Raw genomic sequence first — 7,953 nt, forward strand, 5'->3', positions numbered from 1 at the left:
CACATTCTTCACACAAACCAGTTCCAATATGGTCAGATTTATCCCAGCCACAACCTCCCTCTGGTATTTGTTATTTTTTCTGGTTGCTATAGTGTCTGTAATGTTTGACAGAAGCAACTTAAGGGAGGAAGGGTCACTTTGGATCACAGGACACATCCATCGTGCAGGGCTCATGGCATCAGGAGGGACATGAGTAGTCACGTTGCATCCACAGCCAAGAGGCAGCAAGAGATGAAGAGCCTACGTCTAGCTCGCTTTCTCCTGGACCTCAGGCAGCAGGATAGTGCTATCCACAATTACCCTGCGTTTTCCCATCTCAATTAGTTTAGGAAATCCTTCACAGACATGTTGAAGGTTTGTTTCCTGTGATTCTAGATCCCTTCAAGTTAATAATCAGTACTGACCATCATAGATATTTAAAAGTCTTTGAAGTATGAGAAAACTAGTCCGCCAGAGTCCTGGTCTTGACCCTAATAGATCCAAGAAGGGTCTGAGATCTCAGTGGTAGGTGTTCTGAATGTCTAAGGCTTGGAGAAATACAGACACCATTAGAGGTCACAGAAAGAGATGTATGTTCTTGGACATAGGACTGATATATTGAGCCCAGCGATCTTGCTGCTCATATCATACTGTCCCCTTACCAGGAAAGACCTCTCTGAGTATCCAGTGACAGATGCTCTGATATGGGGAAAAAGCTTCCTCTGTGTAACTAGCAATGTAGACTAGAGAACTCTCCTCACAGCCCCTTGATATTTCCGGTAGGGCCTTCCAAACTCCAGGCTCTGCTCCTTTATAAAAAGAATTTCATTCTTATTTTTAATTATAGAAATTGAAAGGTCATATAGGTATGTGAGTACACACATCCATGGTGACCAAAGTGCTGGGTCTCCTGGAACTGGATTACAAATGGATGGACTTGTCCAACCTGTCATGGATGCTAGAAGTCAAACTTGAGTCCTCTGAAAGGGCACTCAAATGCACTCTAACTGTTGGGCCATCTCTCCAGCCCCCAGGCTCAAATTTTTTTTTATTTGCAATGATAGGGACCAAACCTAGGGTCCCTATCCTATAGATTAAAGCCCTGTAACTTCTATTAAATAGCTTTTAACAAAGAAAAATAAAGGTATCCATTAAGCACGTAATGTCTCCCAGACGTTGAGTTAGTATCTCATTCATCTTTGGACATTTAGTAGAGGACGGGGCAGGGCTGAATGAGACACCAATTATATGTCCTCATGTCATGTCCCTTCTGGGACTGATTTTCATGTGTCATGGTAACTGTAGGAAACAACCCCTCCCCCCATATTTCCTCCTCCCTCCCAAAGATGGCAGGCTGTGTCTTTCCCAGGCTGAGCCAGCTGCAGTTGGCTGTGATTAATGGCGTCTATTAACAGCAAGTTGTAAACAGATCAAGTACAAGGTGCCCATGAAGATCTCACCTCACCAAACCCCTCACCACCCCATGACTACTCTTTAACTCCTGAGGCCCCTGCTTCTCCCAGCCTGAGAAACGTGGTCTAGGGGATGGCTTTACTAGAGGACTTCAAAATGCTTTGGAAGTAGGAAACAAACCTATGGGGCAAAGTCCAGCATCCTAAAATTGGTTTCAGTGGGTCAGAGCTTTGGTGAGGTCCAGATCAGGCAAGCCGATTTACAGCACTCTCAAAGAACCATCGGGGCTGCCTCTGGGCTGCCTGGACTTGGGCAAATTGCCTCCCCATCTCTGGGCCTCAGTTTCCCTACTGAGTGAGCGATTGGTTCAAAACAATTTCCAAACTCCTGCTGTAATCATTAAAGTCACAGGGATCCTCATGGAAATCACTAAGTCCCTGCAAGTAAGCAGGCTCACTCTAATTCCCCAACCAGCTACCACTATCTGCCCAAGCAATTAGTTCGGTTTCCTTCTGGCTAATTATAACCGATTTAAAAAACGAATCACAATTTCTTGGGGGAGCATCCAGAGGAGGATGTGAGTGAGACTCTCAGTTTAGAAGAACCCATAACTTTCTAAAGATTCCCACCTTTATCAAACGGAATAAGGACGTGTCTAGGGGTGAGCTTAACCCATTTGAACAGATGAGAAAACAGGCCCCCAAAGACACCTTGATGGCCGGTGAGTGGCAGCTGGAGAGATTAGGATCAGTGAGTCTGGGTCGGCCTCTGGTCTCTCAATGCTCCCCAGAACACCAACTGAAAGCCTTTAATGCCAGGAGACCCAGCCAACTATGAATGCAATCTGAGGTAGGTAATCTCTGCGTGTGAAGTGATTATGTGTAAAAACAGCGGATTAGTGTGTCCGTGCAGTTATGTCTCCTGGGATCAGCAGGACCAAGCCTCCTACCCCGCCCCAGGACAAAGAGCAATGACCTCCCTAGTGCAATGCAAGGCCACCAGAGCCCCCGCCTGGAGCTCAGAAACCCGCACACGCTGCTGTAGGTCTTCAGCCGGTTTTCCGCAGCGCAGGTAGCCTATTGCCTTCTGGGCAAGGACGCGTGGGTTGAGGTCCTAACCTGGGGCCCGCTCACCCCCACAGCAGGAAAACACAGAGGCTCTGCAGCAGGATCCTCTCTACTCAGAAATCCTTCCAAACTCTGAGAAAGGCCAGAGCCAGTGGGCGCCGGCTGCACGGCAGACGCTCAGGGAGATGTGTCACATTTTTCTCCGGGTTAATTGCCTCAGGCTGGGAATCTGAGCTGTATCTGTCTCGGGCACAACAAGCCTTGTCGCCTGGTGGGAGAATCTTAATCTTTCTCAGGTGACAGCTGCTGGCCCGGGACAGAAATGTCCTTATTCTGGGGGCGCCACCTGTTGCCCAAAGCTGCAAAAGGACCCAGGAGTCTAGATCTGAGGTGGAGCCTCTCGGAATAGAGTGACGGGGATTGGACAGATGTAATGTCAGATTACCCGTAGGCGGGGCTAGGGTGGGACTTGACCTAGAAGGAATTCCCTCCTGGTGAGCCCCACCCACTTTATCCCTGAAGCACACACAGCATTTGCCCTTTGCGTCTACGTGGGCAAATATTTAACCTTTCAATTTTTGCAGTGGCTTGTGAGTCTGGGTGTCCTGCAGAGTTCGACACATAATAGGCACCCGATACCTGTTTGTTGAATGTGTGAGTCCATCAGCTTGTCTGTCTCCTAGGGAAGTGATGTTCTCAGCCTAGCAGATATTTCATCACATGGTTATGACTTGTCACGTGCGCCACTAAGTAATATGTTAAGCATCCAGAAGGGCGTGTTTATCACTTTTAAAGATAAGTTAGAGAAGATCGACCCTCTTTCTTTTTTAATTTTTTAAAAGTTTGTGTGTTTGTTTAATTTTATCTATATGAATACACTGTAGCTGCCTTCAGACACACCAGAAGAGGGCATCGGATCTCATTACAGATGGTTTTGAGCCACCATGTGGTTGTTGGGATTTGAACTCAGGACCTCTGGAAGGGCAATCAGTGCTGTAATCAGTGCTACCCAGTGTGGAGTCCAGTCTCCTTCTGGCTGCCTTCAGATCAAGATGTGGAATCTTCAGATCACCTCTCCCACTATGTTTGACTACATTCTGCCATGTTTCCCCCCACGAAGATAATGGGGTATACCTCTGAAACTGTAAGCCAGCTGTAACGAAATGTTTACTTTTATTAGAGTTGTCTTCATGATAATCTCTAAACAGCAATAAAACCCCAAGACAGCCACTTTTATGTATTTATGTCACATGTTCTTTACAGCAATCTAAGAAGCACAGAAAGCTGTTACTGTGGCCATTGCTGTAGCTTTGCCTGAGAACGTGTTGAGACGTATTTTGAACTCACTTGGAAAAGGTTGGAAAAGCCCGAGAATGCTGGTAAGCACAATTTAACTAGCAGTTCCAGTGGGAACTAAGAAGGCAGAATCAGACAACAGTGTGTACAGCAAAGACTGTGCTCACAGGGCTGGAGATTTGACTGAGCATTTAGGAGTGCTGGCTGCTCTTCCAGAGGACCTGGGTTTGATTCCCGGCACTCACTGAGTGGTTCACAATTATCTGTAACTCCAGTTCCAGAGACTCCAGTGCTGTCTAATGGCCTCCAGGGGCCACTGTGCACACTCATGTTGCACAGACATAGATGTAGGCAAAACATGCACATACATAAAATAAAAAGAAATAAAATGGCTAGAAATGGAGCCTTTGGGATGGGATTAGCTCACCAGGGTTTGAACCACATGAATTAATTAATCAATCAATTCATATCTCAATGAGTCTAAAGAAGGGCTTTGTTAGAAGAATTAACTCCTGTGCTCCCTCCCTCCCTCCTGCCCGCCCTCCCTGTCTCTTTCCTTCTTGTCCATGAAGAAAGTTACAGTTTATCATATACCCTATCCCACCCCGGACCTGGCAAACAACATTATCATAGTTCCTAAAACAATGGAGTCAAGTGCCCACTCGCTTTGTAACTGGGAGCCAACATCAATATTTCTTTCTGTAAGTTGACTTTTTCAGGGTTTTGTCACTAGAAGGAAGCTTGGTCAGCACATGCATTTTATTGTACAGCTATTACAGCTCCATGAAGAAAAAGCAAAAAAGAAGGAGGAGGAGGAGGAGGAGGAAGAGGAGGAAGAAGAAGAGGAGGAAGAGGAGGAGGAAGAGGAGGAGGAGGAAGAGGAGAAGAAGGAGAAGAAAAGGGAGAGAGGGAGGAGGAGAAGGAGAAGGAGAAGGAGAAGGAGAAGGAGAAGGAGAAGGAGAAGGAGAAGGAGAAGGAGAAGAAGAAGAAGAAGAAGAAGAAGAAGAAGAAGAAGAAGAAGAAGAAGAAGAAGAAGAAGAAGAAGAAGAAGAAGAAGAAGAGTGTGTTGGCCACAGCTCGCTTGCACTCACCCCATCCCCTCCCCTTTCTCCTCCTCCACTCCCTCTGCTGGCCTATGCTTCCTACTCTCCACTTGTGTGTGTAAGAGACGTCTTTAGAAACATTATTTTATATCCCTTCAGTCTGTAAGGAGTAAAGTCTTACATTTTCCAGTCTGGCCTCTGACAGAAAGGTTGTCCTGAGGTGGACCCCCTGCTGCTTTTCTTTGTTTAGGCCTTTGGTGGCTGCAATCTGTCAGCTTAACTATAAAAATTCAAAGAATCTTATTCAAAACAAGACCCAGCTAATATGAGTCATTAGTCATCCGCCCATACAAATCGTATTTTTATAAGGCATGCTGGTGCCCTACAGCTGTCTGAACAGCCAATCCCCACTATAAATCATGTGATTGTTGATCCCTGCGGACACTGTACACCCATAGCCTCCCAACTGCAAAGATCCAGTTAGAGTTCATGTGCAAACACACAGCAAGGCTAAGTCAAAAAATAAATTAGGAGTCGGGTGGATTGGTGCATGCCTTTGATCCCAGCACTTGGGAGGCTAAAGAGGGTAGATTTTTGTGTATTGGAGGGTAGCCTTATCTACATAGGGAGTTCCAGAACAGCCAGGGCTATAGTGAGAACCTGTCTCAAAAACAAACCCCTTGAAAATAAATAACAAACAAGCATAGTTAATGATCAAAGCCTATAGCCATATATTATCATGTAATAATATAGATTAAGAAATTTACAATGTGTTCATTACATTGAAGTATCTAAAAGATCTTAAAGCAAAATATGTATGTTGAATTTACTCTTGGAGTTTCCACACTAATTTAGTCATAGGATTCACATTTTCCCACACACAGGTTGTACCTAACCTACAGTAACATTTCTTGATACAATTCTTAAGAGTGTGCTTTCTAAATTGTATTTTGGAAATCACCATCATGTCTCAGAAAGGCCATAGATTGCCATCTTTCATTGGAAAGTTAACGGTCTTCTTAGTCAGTAGCCTGGGGACCTTTGTGAGTCTCTAGGGACTTTCAGGGAAATCACAAGTTGAAAACTTTCCCCCCTAGAAGCACAAAAAAAGTAATTTGCCCCTGGCTGTCTGATTTCTCTACAAACAAACAATGGAGATTTTCCAAGATTAGGTAGGTGTCTCACAAAGGATTAAATGCAGAAGTAAATGTGAGAAGCCACCTCTGTCACATTCAACCAGCCATTAAAGGATTGACAAAAAAAAAGGTAAACAGCAGCCACACATGTCCCTCGGATTACAAAAGGTGCCTAAGTGTGTGATTTAAAATAAATGTTTATCATTTTCCTGTCTTAATTTCAACAGTGAAAACATACCTAGAACCCTCACAAACAGCCTCTGGAGTTCTAAATCATTCCAGAAGAATGCAAGAGGATGTAAGGCTAAGACATTTACATTGCTATTCCACATAAATCTCTATAGAGGGAAACTGAGGCCCTGTGCCCCCCCCAGCCCCCTGCAGGAGTTCCTTTGAGTAGAACCAGTTCGTGAATTTGATTCCATGGACTTAGCACAACCACACTCTTGCCTACTACTATGAGCTAAGACACAAAACAAAAGCCCCAAATATTTGGCTTGGGTAAGAAACCTGGAACTCCAAAGCAAGCCGTTGTCTCACACGTATGCTGTCTGCACCCAGAAGCCTACATGCGGGGGCAGGAGCTGAGCCAAGGAAAACACGACACTGGGCAAGGAAACTTTTACCTAAGGCCATGAGCATCACGAGCCTGGTGAGTGATTGCTAGGAGAGTACACAACTGAAATGTAAACATGTGTGCTGTGTATGACTCCGACGAATACTTACACCATAGACTGGAGGGTCTACTCCATTTATTACATTTGGGCAGAACATTTAGGATGGTATTTTCTATGGTAAAGATCACTTTGGGGAGATGCTGTTGAGAATGAAGAATGTCTGTGAGACACCGAGAAAGGATGCCTGTGCGGCAAGGACATCTCTGCCCTCACACCAGTACCCCAGTTTCCCTGATGCTTGATGAATCCTGCTTTGGTCAGAGACAAGACGTTTACTTAGGAATCTGAGGATGGTGCCCGTTTATGACACAGATGGTCCCCATGCACCTGCCCCCAGCATCAGTGAGCAGAGTGGCAGCTTTGTAAAATGACAGATCAAAGGCCACTCCATGTCCTCAGTGGTCCTTTGACTGACATCTATTTGTTGGCCTTTATTCTGTTTAGGTCGGATGATCCTGTGGTGTGGCTCTGGTGTGGTTGTTAGTGCCGATTTAGGAAGGGCATCATCTGCTAGGATCCTGAGGCTATGGGGACACTGGACAGATACACTTTGCTGGGTGTTATAGGAGAGAGTAAGGGCATATAGCCAATGCCTGTGAGAGAAGTGCAGTTCAGAGGTGAGGACAGCCATCCAGTCCCTAGTTAGGAGCACAAACAACAGGGGGAGGGGTGGAGAGGAACTCAGGCCCTCTGTTCTAGCACGGATTCCAAGACCTAGCTTATGTGTGCAGATTCATGCTAAGATTGTTGGCGTTAAAAAAAAAAAAAAGGTATAAGGGGCTAGAGAGATGGCTCAGTGGTTAAGAGCACTGACTGCTCTTCCAGAGGTCCTGAGTTCAAATCTCAGCAACCACATGGTGGCTCATGACCACCTATAATGAGGTCTGATGCCCTCTTCTGGTGTGTCTGAAGACAGCTACAGTATATGTATATAAAATTAATAGATAAATCTTTAAAAAAAAAAGGTGTAAGAAGACCCGCGTTGAGCCGTTCACTCTTTTCTTGCAAGCATTCTCATCTGTTGGCAGATGCACCCTACCTCCTCTGCCTTTACCGGCTGCTTTTGTAACAACGCGCCATGAACTTTGTGGCTTAAAACAACACAGGCGTATTGTATCTCTGTAGGTCTTAAGTCTGACTCGAGTGACAGTGGACTAAAACCAAGGTATGTGTGACACACACACACACACACACACACACACACACACACACACACGGCTTCTAGGTCTAGAGAAGGCCACTTCTTTGTTTTTTCTCAAAAGCACCCATACTCTTTGTCTCAGACCTCTTCCCTCCACCCTCAGAGCCAGCCCCAGACATATGGTCACATTTTCCTCTGACT

The sequence above is a fragment of the Rattus norvegicus genome, chromosome 13 (genome assembly GCF_021556685.1).
Source record: "Rattus norvegicus strain SHRSP/BbbUtx chromosome 13, alternate assembly SHRSP_T2T, whole genome shotgun sequence".
Classification (NCBI taxonomy): Eukaryota; Metazoa; Chordata; class Mammalia; order Rodentia; family Muridae; genus Rattus; species Rattus norvegicus.